The following is a 14965-nucleotide window of genomic DNA, read 5'->3' as shown; positions in this document are numbered from 1 at the left end:
GCCTCCCTTAGACCTATCAGGAAGACTGTCTTGTTAAGTTAATATCAGAAACTATGATACACATGAGATTGAATTCAATCAGATAAAAGGATAGAATGACATTAGTTTGATGATGATTGCAATAACAAGGGAAAGCAGTTACCTATCAGATGTTATGTGTCTATGGGTCTTAGGCTGTAACAGAAGTAGAGATTTGTGTCCAGCTACAACTGCACGGTTGGGCACTTGAAACGTGACTAGCCCAAATTGAGCAGTGCTAGAAACATAGAATAACAAAGATTTTTGAAGACTTACTACAAAAATAAGAATGTAAAATAACATTAATAATTTTATATTAAAAATGATTTTATACTGACTACATGTTGAAATTATATTTTAGATATATTGGATTAAAAATATGTCATTTAATTTAATTTCACCTGTTTCTCTTTACTTTTTAAAATATGGCTACTAGAAAATTCCCTGCTTGCATTTGAGGCTCGTGTTATATTTCTTTTCAACCCTGATGGTTTACATAAACAGCAGTAAAGAAGAAGATAAGGATAGAGGGTCTCTATCATTGTCCAGGAGGAAATAAAAGTCTTGCTCTGGAGTGCATGCAATTTCCCAGCCACTAGAGAGATGCTTTCTGTGTCTAAGTAGCAATATTTCAACAGGATTTCTAAAGACTGAGTTAACATCCTCTGGAAAACAATCCCATAACTATGAACTATCCCATTCCCTTTTGGGGCGCCTGAGTGGCTCAGTCAGTCAAGTGTCCGACTTTGGCTCAGGTCATGATCTCGTAGTCTGGGAGTTCAAGCCCCACTTTGGGCTCTGTGCTGACATCTTGGAGTCTGGAGACTGCTTCGGATTCTGTGTCTCCCTCTCTCTCTGCCCCTCCCTACTCACACTCTGTCTCTCTCTCTCTCTCTCAAAATAAATAAATAAATAAATAAATAAATAAACATTAAAAAAAATAAAAAAAGATTCTACCCTCAGAGAGGAGGAAAAGAAGAAAAAAAATAAAGAAAAGTGGAGATGGGGGTGGCGGGGGAAAACCATCTGATGACTAATATGGACTTCACAGATTTTCCAACATAACAAGGAGTGTCTGGAATAGGAGACAAATGCATTTCTGGTTATAAAAAGACTGAAGTAAATACATTGATGTTGAACCAGTTATGATGCTTTTAACCACGAATAATAGATAACTGATGTGAGCAATAAGGAAACACGTGGTTTTAACACTAAGGCCAGAGATAAGGCAGAATCTGGGTGATAAGTTTCCATTCCCCTACAGATTTCTCAGGCTCTGCCTTCTAGGCATATTTGCTTTATCTTCAAATTATGTCAAATAACATAATAAATTAATAGCTTCATTTCTTCTTTTTATTCCATTTCATTCTTGCCACATTCCTCGTCCTTAAAAATTGTAAAAATATAATTTTATCAATCTTTTCATAGGTTTTTGCTGGCATTTATTTACTTGCTTACGTATTTAGAACCTATACCAGGGAAACACAATTCTTGCTGTTTAGGAGCTTGCTGTCTCTTTCTTATTACATGAAATAGACAAATGCACGACAAATGCATGACCTAAACACCCATCTAGAAGTTTACATCTTTGAGAACCGGTGGCCACATTGAGTGGAACAGCCAGATTGGTCAGTCGAAATTATTCCTGACAGGAAACTTGTATCAGCAGGCTTTTCTGTTCTTCAGTGATTTAGATCCCTCAGTGACTAATGCTTGTGGAACTATTGACGATTCTTGCTAAATGTCTTTATCAAAAGACAAGAGTGAGGTTTTAATTCTCCATGAACTTCTTTTTCTCTTTCCGCCCAGGAAAAAAATCATGAAGGGGGCTCTCTAGGGCATGCCTCCAGGAAAAAGGCCAGGTTTGTCTTTTGATTTTTACTGCCATGGCACAATTTCTCCAAACACATCCAACAGGGGGCTCCAGGGAGAAACAAATCATCCCCCACTTTGAACTGGTGAAGCATTTTGTCTGACATTCTTAAGTGGCATTTTAGATCCCTTGCAGTTTGAACCAGACCATCCTGATTAAAGTTCCTATTTTAGAGGTTTTAGATGTGTTATCTCACATTCTATGATCAGGTTCCCTGTGGAAGTTCTCTCTTTAATTCTTTGAGAAGTAGATTTTTTTTTTAATGTTTATTTATTTATCCTGAGAGAGACAGAGACAGTGTGAGTAGGGGAGGGGCAGAGAGAGAGGGAGATAGTACCTCAAGCAGTCTCTGCACTGTCAGTGCAGAGACCTATGAGGGGCTCAAACATCTCGAAACCGAGAGATCATGACCTGAGCCGAAACCAAGAGTCCCATGCTTAACCAACTAACTGAGCCACCCAGGTGCCCCAGTTTTGTTTTGTTTTAATGCCTATTTAAAACCTAGGAAACTAAAGCCCAGAGAGTGAATGGCTCCCTAACCTTCCAGCTCTTTACCAAGAACATTTGGAAGCCACAGTGAACTATGATACTGATCTCCTCTTCAAGACGTGCAAGGATCCAGGAATTCCCTGGTCGTTGCACAATAAATCTCATACCTTCATCAGGGAGTTCAGTTGGCAGGAGGGGCAGGGGGTTCTAAAAACATTAGGAGGAGGAGCCGCTGGGTGGCTCAGTCAGTTGAGCATCCACCTCTTGATTTCTACTCTTGATTTTGGCTCAGGTCATGATCCCAGGATCCTGGGATAAAGCCCAGTGTCAGGCTCTGGAATGAACATGGAGAACACTGGAGCCTGCTTAAGATTCTCTGTTTCTCCCTCTGATCCCCTTCCCCACTCACCCTCTCCCTTTCTCTAAAATTAAAAAAAAAAAAAAAAGTTTGTTTTTTTTTTAATTCAAAAACTTCGGAGGAAACCAAAACCAAGCTCTATCTCCATTTCAGTTTTCCAGTTTTTCATTGTCAGGCATTGGATTGCGAGAGTTAGGCTGCTATACTCTTTTTCTGCTTTCACGTTCAACAAGAAAACATGGCAATGCTGTGCCACCTACAAGTCAGCCAGCAAATATTTGTTGAAAGAATAAATGAACGAGGGGTGCCTGGGTGGCTCAGTCGGTTGAGCGGCTGACTTCAGCTCAGGTCCTGATCTCACAGCTCATGAGTTCAAGCCCCATGTCTGGCTCTGTGCTGACAGCTCGGAGCCTGGAGCCTGCTTCGGATTCTGTGTCTCCCTCTCTCTCTGCCCCTAACCCACTCGCATTCTGTCTCTGTCTCTCTCAGATATAAATAAACATTAAAAAAAAATTTAAAAAAAAAGAAAGAAAGAATAAATGAATGAATAAGCCCAGACTTCCCCATTCTGGAGATTGCTATGGAGTTCTGTCTTCAAAGATGGGTTTAATTGCAGACCAATCTCAGAAAGAATAACGAACCAGGGTGATACAAGGGCACTAACAAGGTTTCAAATTTGGGGTTTTATCCTGAAGCCCTTATTAAGTTTCATTACCATTTCTCCATAGCAAATGCTTCTACAACTCAATTGAATGTGCTTGTGTTATGGGAAGTGACTCAGCTTTGAACCCGTCATCAATCATGAGAGTCCTCTCCTTCTGGTACCCTATGAGACTCTCCTGTTCCATTTCCTGCCATTCTACGCCCTTTGCCTGATAGATAGATCTTACCTGGTGATACAGATAACCGTCCCCATTGATACTTAATATTTTTTTCTGGGTTTTATTCTTTTTATTTATTTTTGAGAGAGAGAGAGAGAGAGAGAAGTAAGCAGGGGGGTGGGGGAGCAGAGGGAGAGGGAGAGAGAGAATCTTTAAGCAGGTTTCACCCCCATTACAGAGCCCCACATGGGGCTTGATCTCATGACTCTGAGATCATGACTTGAGCCAAGTTGAGAGTTGGACACTTAACTGACTAAGCCACCCAGGTGTCCCCATGCTTAATGTTTTTAGTGGCAAATTTATAACACACACACAATGTTTAGAGCAGTAAACTTATAACACATACACGTACATATATGCTGGTAGATACACAAAGACTAATAACTTTCTATTTTTTCACTTATAACATTCCATGCTTATTAATAATTTTTCCACAGTACTCTTGATCCAGGGGTGAAGTCATTAACAAGTGACGTGATGGCCTTACAGAGGATTTCCTTTCATCCAAACCACTCTCTACAACACATCCTGCCATTCTATCCCTGTCTTTTTCCCTGCTCTAAAAAGGAGAAACACACAAAAGCTGTTTTAGGGATACTTGTCAACAATTACCACCTTTTGAAGCATTTATTCCTTTGATATAATGTGTTCTCTCATGATGACGTATAGAGAGAAGTTACAGGTTTGACATGGTCATCTTAGCTTTTTATAGGATTGGGAAGAATGCAAAGACTGTGAAGATGCTAAATGAATCTTCCTGGTGCTAGCAGAGGTAAATAAGGCTGTGATGGGCAACTTGGAGTATTAAGGAAAACCTTTGCCTACTGAACATTACAGGCAGTGTTGGCCTAATGCATATGGCTAGTGAGGAATATACAAGTGTTGTATAATCACAGAAAGCTCTTGGAATAACACCTGGTCCTATCAAACTTTGTTCAATTTTTTACTAATTTGAAGTTATGTGAACAAAAGTTTAATTGTTAAAATATCCACTGTCAGAATGTATTTCACAGTAAGTGAGCAGTCAGAAACACTTCGCCACTTGTTAGCTGTGTAAATGTCAACTCTTAGAGCCTTGTTTTCAGTTAAAGTGGATTTAAGGGGCACTTGGGTGGCTTAGTCGGTTAAGAGTCTGACTCTTGATTTTGGTTCAGGTCATGATCTCATGGATCTGAGGTCGATCCCCATGTTGGGCTCTGCCCTGACAGCAAGGCACCTGCTTGGGACTCTCTCTCTCCCTCTCTCTCTCTCTCTCTCTCCTCTTCTGCTTACCTCTCTATCTCTCTCAAAAAAATAAATAAATAAACATTTTTAAAAATGGATTAGTAAGACAATGTATGTTAATTACTTAGCCTGAAGCAAATTCGTTTAAATAATAAAGATAGTGATGATAATGACTACAATGATAACCCTTTCTATTTGAGAAATGCTAGACAAAATTATACTCTTCTTGGTTACTCTATTTGTGTTAAGACAAACCCCTTAGGGGCACCTGGGTTACTCACTTGGTTAAGCGCCAGACTCTCTGTTTTGGCTCAGGTCATGATCTCGTGGTTTTGTGGGCTCAAGCCCCACATCGGGCTCTGCTCTGACAATACAGAGTCTGCTTGGGATTCTCTCTCTCTCTCTCTCTCTCTCTCTCTCTCTCTCTTCCCCTCCCCTACTCACACTGTCTCTGTCTTTCACAAAATAAATAAATAAACTGAAAAAAATTGTTTAAACAAAACCCCTTAGAACCCACAGTAAAGATATGATGATGTCATGGTAATAAACTGAACATTGATTTCTTTTGATTTGATTCGGTAAGTTCAAGTCTATACACATATTCCCAAGGCCCAATCTGGATCTAGTATTACTGGTGATCTTCATGCATCCTTTGAGCTCTTTTCAATGTAAGCAGGTCAAAGGTTACACATTGTCCTATTTCCTCAACAGTCTATAAGCCCTTTGAGTTCTACAGTGAATACTTGTCTTGTCTATGCTTTCTTCTTGACATTGACCATTTCCATAGAATCAGCTAAGAGGGATTCCTTGCCCAGGGTCTAAATACCCTAAAATTTGATAATACACCCACACCCACACCCACACCCACACGCCCCCACATCCCCTTTCCCACACACACACCATTTATGGGTCCTTATAACGATTTTGATTGGTCTATTTCAGTGGTTTTCAAAGTGTGGTCCTTGGACCAACAGTAGTGGCATCACCTGGGAACTCGCTGAAATGTAAATTCTCACACTCCCCTCCCGATTTACCGAATCAAAAGTCATGGAAGTGAGACCCAGAAATGTGTGTCTTATCCAGCTCTCCACGTGATATTAATGCATGTACAAGTTAGAAAATACTGCTCTATTCCATAGTTTACAACTGCTTAGACAACCCATAGCCAACACCCTCTTCAAAAGGAAGTGTAAGTGGCTGGATTATTTTTGGGGCAGTGTTAAGATTTTGAAAGGCATAAATCTGGTTTTCTTTGAATCTAAATCACTTATAGGATAGATATTCATTCTCTGCATATTCTTACACATAGCACTTAAATGTGAGGATTAAGGTTCAACCAGGGAACCGTGACAGTTTTAGTAAATATCTTCCAGGAAACTTACACTTATCTCCCCATAGTTCACTATAATGGAATAAGATTAGAATAGAGAAAATTTCCTCTGCTAACCTGATATGCTAGTCATCTTAAACTCAAGAGTTTTGAAATATGTCAAACACGACGTAAACTTTTCAGTAAGTGTGGTTGAATTTGACCATTACCTTCCGAGTGGCTGATTTCATGGTTCGCAACTGTTTTAAGTGTTTGAATTTGGGTGCTTAGTTACCTTCTCCCCTGTGAGATCTCCTTGACTACTCTCTGCTTTTACCCATCCTTGTAGCAGTGACTTCTTTAGGGAAAGATTAATATCATTCTCAGTGGGGGAAATAAAATCAAGAATGAAATGTAAGCAAAGTCTATTGACTTGGAATAAATATGTTTCAGACACAAGGTCTCTCTCAAGATGTTCAAAGTCCAAAAATCCCTCTCACAGGGTAATAACTGCAGCAGTGTTTAAACAAATATACTCCTAGCAATTATGTTGCACCTCATTTAATGCTGAATTATCTGCTTCTAAAAGTCAAGCCTTAATGTTTGTGGTCATCTCTTTTCAAAGAATTGATTTAGCTTCTGAGAAGCTTTCTCTGGCACTCTCACCACATTTTCTTTTCCCTTAATTTGAAGTACTCTTTGGAGTTTGCAAAGGAATCTCTTTCCTGAAATCCTGCTTCTGGCATAGGAGTGAATTTAGATGAGAGAGTGAACTGATAAGATGCGAAGAGAAATAAGAGTGTTATTAATCTAGGTAACAATGCTGTGTTTTTTGTAAGTGGTTTATTTTTTTTTTAATTTTTTTTTTTTTAATGTTTATTCATTATTGAGAGACAGACACAGGATGTGAGCAGGGGAGGGGTAGAGGGAGAGGGAAACACAGAATCTGAAGCAGGCTTCAGGCTCCGAGCTGTCAGCACAGAGCCCAACGCGGGGCTCGAACTCAGGAACCGTGAGATCATGACCTGAGCCGAAGTCGGTCGCCCAACCGACGGAGCCACCCAGGTGCCCCGTAAGTGGTTTATTATTATGCACTATCTTAATACTTAGAAAACAAGTGATTACAATGCCTTAGAGGCACACCTCTTCTTACACCTCCCAGCCAGGGTTCTACAACTGACCTTGAACTGAAAAGAGAAAGAAAAGTTTTTAATGTCTATGGAGAATCAAACAAGGATGTTCTCTAAGTAGGCTAGGAATAGAGATCAGGAGGCTGTTTCTGGACAACTAATTGAAACTTACAAGTCACAAGATCTGATACTAGGTGGGACCTGTGCTCATTCTGTAGCCTATTCCCCTCCTATTATTTCTTTGCTGTTGAATAACTTAGTGACATAAATCAACAGCACTCATTTATTATTATTATGACTCCTCATGGTTTTGGGGTAGACTGGATTTGGCGAAATGGGTGTTTGGTGGTTGCAGGTAGTGATTACAACATCTGGCATTCCTCAAACCCCTCTCTGTACCATCATGCCCTCTCTCCAGCATCATAGCCTCAGGGGATTGGGTTTCTAATCTGGAAACTTGGGGATCCAAAGGCACATAGAGCTTCCAATCAGCTTTCTAGTTCCTCATCCTCAAATGTGAACACACAGCCAAGGATCATCAGGCATTGGAGGAAAGTGTCTCATACAAAACATGAAAACTTAATTGAACAAAACAGGAGAAAAAGAAAAAAAAAGGAACTCAGAGGAAATGCATACAATAACATATTATATAAGGTTACTATTTTCCAGGGATTCTTCTAAGTGCATGGTATTTATTAATGTCATTTGTACTTCCCAACAATCCTATCCAATTGGTACCCTTATTATCTATATTTTACTAAGAAAACTGATAAACAGAGGTCAGGTAACTTGCCTAAGGTCATTGGCCATAATCAATGACACTATTAGCATTTGAATTGCTGCAGAGTCTAAGCTCCTTATGCTACAAGACATTCCATGGAGGAGTAGGAAAACATCTATATAAAACATCTTCAGAGACAAAAGTAGACATTGTACCCCTGAAACAAGAACAAAATACTATTTAAAAGGAACATTAAAAAAAAAAGAGTTCCCAAACTTAAAAAGAATATAATAGTACAAATGAAAACAGAGGAATTGTTTTGAGGAATTCTTTCAGAAACTCAAATAAAAAAAGAGAGAGATGGGAAATAGAATTGAAAAGACAAGAAAATCAGAGGAGAGTCTTCATAGCCCATAAATAAGAGTTCCACAAACAATGAAGAGATAAAACAGAGGACACAACATTATCAAAGAAGTGATAGAATAAAAATATTTGGAGGTGAAGGACACATTTTCAGATCAAAGGGGTGGACGAAGTGTCTAGCACAATGAAGGAAGAAAAAGCCACATTAAGGCTCATCATCAGAAAGCCAAACATAAAGAAAACTTTAAAACTTTTCCAGAGAGAAAAATCAGTTCTCATGACAAGGGGTTAGAATTGAGATCAGATTCCATTGAACTTCTCAACAACAACACAGGCCATGTTCCAGTTGGAGCTCTACCTTCACTATTGTGAGGGAAAATAATTTACAACCTTGAATTCTGTACTGTGCCATGCCACAATCAAACCTTAGGACTCAATAAAGATTTTCTGATTTGTAGTGGTTCAACACAATAAATGCCTCTGATGTCCTCATTCTCAATAGGCCACTGAACCATGTACTTCTTCAAAATGAGGGAGTGAATTAAAAAGAGTGAGGCACAAAATCCAAACTATAATGGGTACACTGCAAATAAAAAAGGAAGGGGATATTCAGAATAAGGGCAGAGGAAACTTCTGGGACTGCATCAGCACAGCAACTGTGAGCACAAAAGACAACCCCAGGAAGACTGTGTCCATGAAAAAGGTAGTACTGATAGTTCACTACTGTGTCTGATTTCACTAAGGGGTTAACAACAGTGTCAGAATATTGAGGGTGTGTGAATGATAGGTACATAGGAAGCTAAGGAGACAAAACAGCACAGGGCCATTTTTAAGTCCATGTAAAACAAAAATCAATACAAGAAAAAAAAAATGTAAGTTATGAAACATGATGTGGTTCAGCTGTGAGTGATATGCACAGTTAGTAATATAAATATTAAGCACTGACTTAACCCCAAAGTATGCTCTAACTATATGGAAAGATGGAAAGAGGAATATGTATTTGTGGTGTGTGGTAAGAAGGGTGCATCAGACTACTTGATCTTCATTACGCATGAAGGGAAATCAGTCAATAATGATATTTCCAATTGGCAAGTCAATAGAGTGAGCAGGTAGTTGAAAAATTGGGGCGATACACGTTATGAACAAATCTAGTGCTGCTTTTGAGGTGGGGCAATGGAGCAGGGGCAAGCTATTTTTACCAAAAGGCTGAAGCGCTATTTTCCTCTGATGAAATTAAAAATTAAATAAAATTTGGGGCGCCTGGGTGGCTCAGTCGGTTAAGCATCCGACTTCAGCTCAGGTCATGATCTCACAGTTCACAAGTTCGAGCCCTGCATTGGGCTCTGTGCCGACAGCTCAGAGCCTGGAGCCTGCTTCAGTTTCTGTGTCTCCCTTTCTCTCTGCACCAGCCCCCCACCGGCCTCGCTCATGCTCTCTCTCTCTCTCTCTGTCTCAAAAATAAATAAACATTAAAAAATTTTTTTAATTAAATAAAATTAAAGCTCTGCTGAAATATTTGTCAATTTTTCTCCACCTATAATTGTGAATAGAAACCAAGAGCTGTTGTCTTGGTGTGATTGTTCATTTACCGGAAAACATCCTGTTGTAAGAAGCCTGAATTCTGTTTATAGAAGAGTTTTTCCCACCGAAGCATTAAAGGCCACTCTTTAATTGCTGTTGTTATCACAAGTATTAACACACTGAACTACCGTCAGTCATTAATTTTCAAAGGAGTTCATCAGATAAGGCAGCACCATTTAGGAGTGCCTTAAGGAAACAAATTCAAAGACTAAAGCAGTCAGTGTAGAGAGAGTGAGGAAAACAAATAAGATCATTGGGTCCCCACCTGAAAGTCCTATCTTAAAAAAGGACAGAGAAGGACTGGAGGAGGAGAGACCCTCAGGGACAAAGTTGGAGAGGTTTGGCACCGGAGAAATGGTGAGCAGATTGAAGAACAGTATCCAGAATATGTTTTTCTATTTCACTGGTTTGCAAAACTAGTAATGATTTTAGCCATTTAATAAACATGCCTAGATTTAAGTATTTGTGGAAGTGTAAAAGATGTCTTCATTCACTTTGGAAAAATCTCTAAGAAATAACTTCTATTTCAAAGTATATTTTCTCCTGAAGGATGTCCGTTAACTAGATCAAACCCAGTAGGTTCCAGTCCAAACTGAAGATCTATGATGGAAAAAGAAGACAATGCATTTTTTTTTAGTAGTGAAAGGAGGGCTTATGTTTACCGCCCATTGAAAAGCGGGAAGTATTATATTTGAATATAGATTCAGGCAAGATCTCTTGTACAATCTCCCGAACAAAACAGCAACATTCCAGTTCATTCAAGCTAAAACTTTTGGATTTCTCTCCTTTAGGTAACTTGTTGCCTCACATGGGTTTTCTCTCGGCCATTGCTTTGAATTGGTGCCTGATTTCATGTAACGCCTAACCTTTTTCATTACTATTTTTTAGAAATCTCCAGTCTACACTCATTTTTTCTACTTTCTTACAGATGACTTTTACTTTAAGAAATACGTCTAGTGTCATCTCCATCTCTTGGCTCTCCATCTCTCCTCAGCACCTCCTTTCATGCAAAGGCTCTTTCCAAATAACTCTCCTGTGAAGTACAAATAACCCTTTAATGATACTGAAACCATGCTGTATGTTTTAACATTTTCGGAGGACAAGTTGAAAATATATTTCAAACATTTTAAGTATCCATGGTCAGGAACCTCTACAAATAAAACCTAAAGAGATAATCAGGCAAACACACAAGGATGTGTGCCTTACTTAACATTTGAATTGAAATTACTTAAATGTGAATTCATAGTGGGTTGGTGAAATAACTATAGAATTCCTGTCCTATGCAGCATTGTAAACAGTGAGAAGGAGATATCTCACCTATCTATCTATCTATCTATCTATCATCTATCTATCTATCTACCTATCTATCTATACCTATCTAATTATCTGTGTATCTCATTGTATTTTGAAGGGCTCAAGGGTGTATTGTTAAGAGTATAGTACATCCCCATTTTTGTCTTAAAAAAGGTGTTCCTAATGTCTGGAAGGAGGTACACAAAAATGTTCATAGAGGTTTTCTTTGGGTGCTTAGAAATATAGTTGGGTTTGCCTTTCTTCTTTCTTTCTTTCTTTCTTTCTTTCTTTCTTTCTTTTTCTTTCTATTTACATTTTAAAGAATTGTCTCTGTTTTTACCACAAATAGGTATTATTTTTTAATCATTGAAAGAATAAATGATTTTTATCAAAAAATACATACTATAAAAACATTACTCTTTGATTTAAGTTCTTTACAAATCCTTCCTCCTTCTAATAGAGTTTATTCCATTCTTAGTATATCCAAATTAACCTATGAGGAAAATAGCTACACAACTTTTGGATCATAAAACAGTAGTCCTAGAGGCAATTCCAAGAAATTGTCTCAATCTTTTTTTTTTTTAATTTTTTAAAGTTTTTATTTATTTTTGAGAGCGAGAGAGACAGAACATAAGTGGGGGAGGGGCAGAGAGAGAGGGAGGTACAGAATCTGAAACAGGCTCCAGGCTCTGAGCTATCAGCACAGAACCCCTCCCAGGGCTCAAACCCACGAACTGTGAGATCATGACCTGAGCCGAATTTGGATGCTTAACTGACTGAGCCATCCAGGCACCCCTGAGATCATGACCTGAACCAAAATCAAGAGTCAGATGCTTAACCAACTGAGCCACCCAGGGGCCCCATAAACAGGGAGATTTTAAAAGGAGGTAGAGACTTTGACCTAGCAATTCTACTGCTAGAACTTTATCGTTCTTATATATATTTACACATTCATGGGAAAACATGTATCTGAATGTTTATTATTTATTGAAGCATTGTTTGTAGGAAGAAGGAAGAAGCTGGTAACAACCCATCTATCCTTCAATAGAGAACTGATGCAATAAATTATGGTAATCCATATAAATTAAATATTATGTAGTCATTAGAAAGAATAATGTAGATTTATTTGGGCTCATTTGGAATGATCTCTAGGACATATTTTTAAAGTTAAAAAAAATCCATGGCAGATAAAGAAAGAGAAAAGTAAAAGTACAGAGTAGGTATAAGGAAGAAAATTCCCATTTGTAAGACATATAAATATTTACCTCTGTGTTTTATATTCTCATTTATTACAAATGAATGTTATGTATGTACAGAACATTTTTGAAAAAATAAGCACAGAACAAATAGTGATTACTTCTGGATGGGAACCTGGGCTAGACGACAGCTATACTTTTCATTGTATATCCTTTGTATTCTGCATTTTTCACCACACTAATGTATTTTTTATTAAAAATTAATTGAAGAAAGAAAAGTAATGGAGAGAAGACATTTTTGTCAATTATATAGTGGCTTGTTGGAGACCCAGTAATATATACATTCTTGACGTTAATTCCCATATTAATAAACCAGTATTTCCCAGTCCTGGTTTTATTACAAGGGCATTTTCAAATAGCTCGAATATGCATAGGATTATTTTAAAGATCTCCAAATAAAAATATATGCGAATTTAGTTTTAAAGGAAACACTTTGGTTAAGGAGGTGCTTTCAAAAAGGGAGCGGTGTTCTAGTGAACAATCCATTTGCAATAAAATTTGCACATAAAATTGCTTTAATTTTCTTGTATTTAAAGGTCGAAAACACCAGAGAGCCTATCACTCTTAACTTTAGCTCATCTGAGTAATATTTCTTTTTGCTCTGGAACATGGTTAGTTCTTGGGGGAAGAAGCCAACTTTTCAGTTTCTGCTTTTCTTGTTTTCTGTCTTCCCCTCGGCTTCAGTGCAGGTCACTCACACAGATAAGCATTATGCCCAGAATAAAACTGGCTTTGTTTATCTGGACTAATAAATGAATGGAACCAGTTATTTTCATTGGCTTGATCTGGAAGGAAACCAAACTAATTTTCACAGACCTTAAATTGGACCTAAACCAAGTTCCTTGTCCTTATTAGTAATAACAGCAATAATGATGAACCCAAGTAGAGAAGTAAAATTTTTTACAAAGGTACTACATATTAAAAGAAAGGAAATTGGGCGAAAACTAGGAATATCACTGGGAGCTCTGAACACTCTGAGATCTGCTTCATTTCCATTTCAATGGTTTGAGGTTTGCGGGTCAGTGGAACCTTTCTTTATGTTCTAGAGGCTCCAGTTTCCCTGTGGTCAATTATCTTAATCAAGTTATTCTGCCTTATGCTGATGAGTACAAAATATTTGTGTGTTATTATCAAAACTTTCGCATAAACCTCTATTTTACCCTGGAAACTTCTAAAACTCACAGTTGTATTTCCAAGGTTCCTGAGAAGTAGGCAGTTTCTTTTCCAATTTGTTAATGAAGCAGTGAGATTTTGACTTCCATTATGCACATATAATAGTGTTTTTATCACTGATCTTCACCAAGTTTATGAAAGCAGTTACTGCCTCTGTTTAAAGGGTATTTCTGTCCTATTTAAGATCCATGGTTGGCCTTTTGATTACACTTACAACACTGCCCCTAAATATATTCCCTGGGGGTAGGGCGGTGCGGAGGGGAATAGATATCATTATTGTTAAAAAGAAAATCACAGGCCAAATGGCCAAATGATTTAGGCCAAGTCACCAAACCAGGGCTTAATACCTAATCTAACTGAGGATTCAGCTCCCCCAACCCCCTCACCCAAATGTATTTTAACCTGATTTTCTGATCAATGCAAATGAGTCTGCCACATGGACCCTCTCTATGCCCCACAGGAAGATGAGATAAACCAATTGATAAGACCCTCTGCTGTTACCCCTAAGGGAAGGTGACCTTGTCTGAAACAATCCTTTTCTTTTGCCAATACCTTTCTTGCCCCACCCTCCTTCCTATAAAACCTTACATTTTGTGCAGCTGTTTGGAGCACTGTTCACCTTGCTACATGGGCTGCTGCCTGATTCATGAACCATTTAATAGAACCATTTAATAGATCTTCAAATTTACTGCTGATTTTTTTTTTCTTAACAATGTTTAACTTAGTTATTGTCCTGCTTAAAGATCGGGACAATTCTGGGGCAGCTGGGTGGTTCAGTCGGTTAAGCGTCTGTGCTGACAGCTCAGAGCCTGGAGCCTGCTTCAGAGTCTGTCTCCCTCTCTGCCCCTCCCCCGCTCATGCTCTGTCTCTTTCTCAAAAATAAATAAACATCGGGAAAAAAATTCTCTCTCCCTCTTCCCCTCCCCCACTCATGCTCACACTCTCTCTGAAAAAATAAAATAATAAAATAAAGAAGAAATAAAAATCTTCCTGCTTAGTAGATTTGAAAAAAAATTGTCTTTTCACTTGAATAATTTCACAATGAAAACACAAAGAATTCACTGTATAAAACAGAAACAGTGATGGGCATTGATTTAAAGTCAATAAAACACTCATTTTTGAACGATCAGTACCTCAAAAAATCAGCCATGTGGATGCTATTAAAGCAGAGAGAAAGTATCTCCATGCGTTTATACTCCCTTAAAACACACCCAACTTTCAGTTCCTGACAGAATTTGTCACCAAGTTGTGAAGAGGATACCTTTTAGAGCATTTGAGGTCTCAAAGCAATTCAAG

Source organism: Panthera tigris, chromosome C1 (genome assembly GCF_018350195.1).
Source record: "Panthera tigris isolate Pti1 chromosome C1, P.tigris_Pti1_mat1.1, whole genome shotgun sequence".
NCBI classification, from domain to species: Eukaryota; Metazoa; Chordata; class Mammalia; order Carnivora; family Felidae; genus Panthera; species Panthera tigris.
This window is presented reverse-complemented; position numbering follows the sequence as displayed.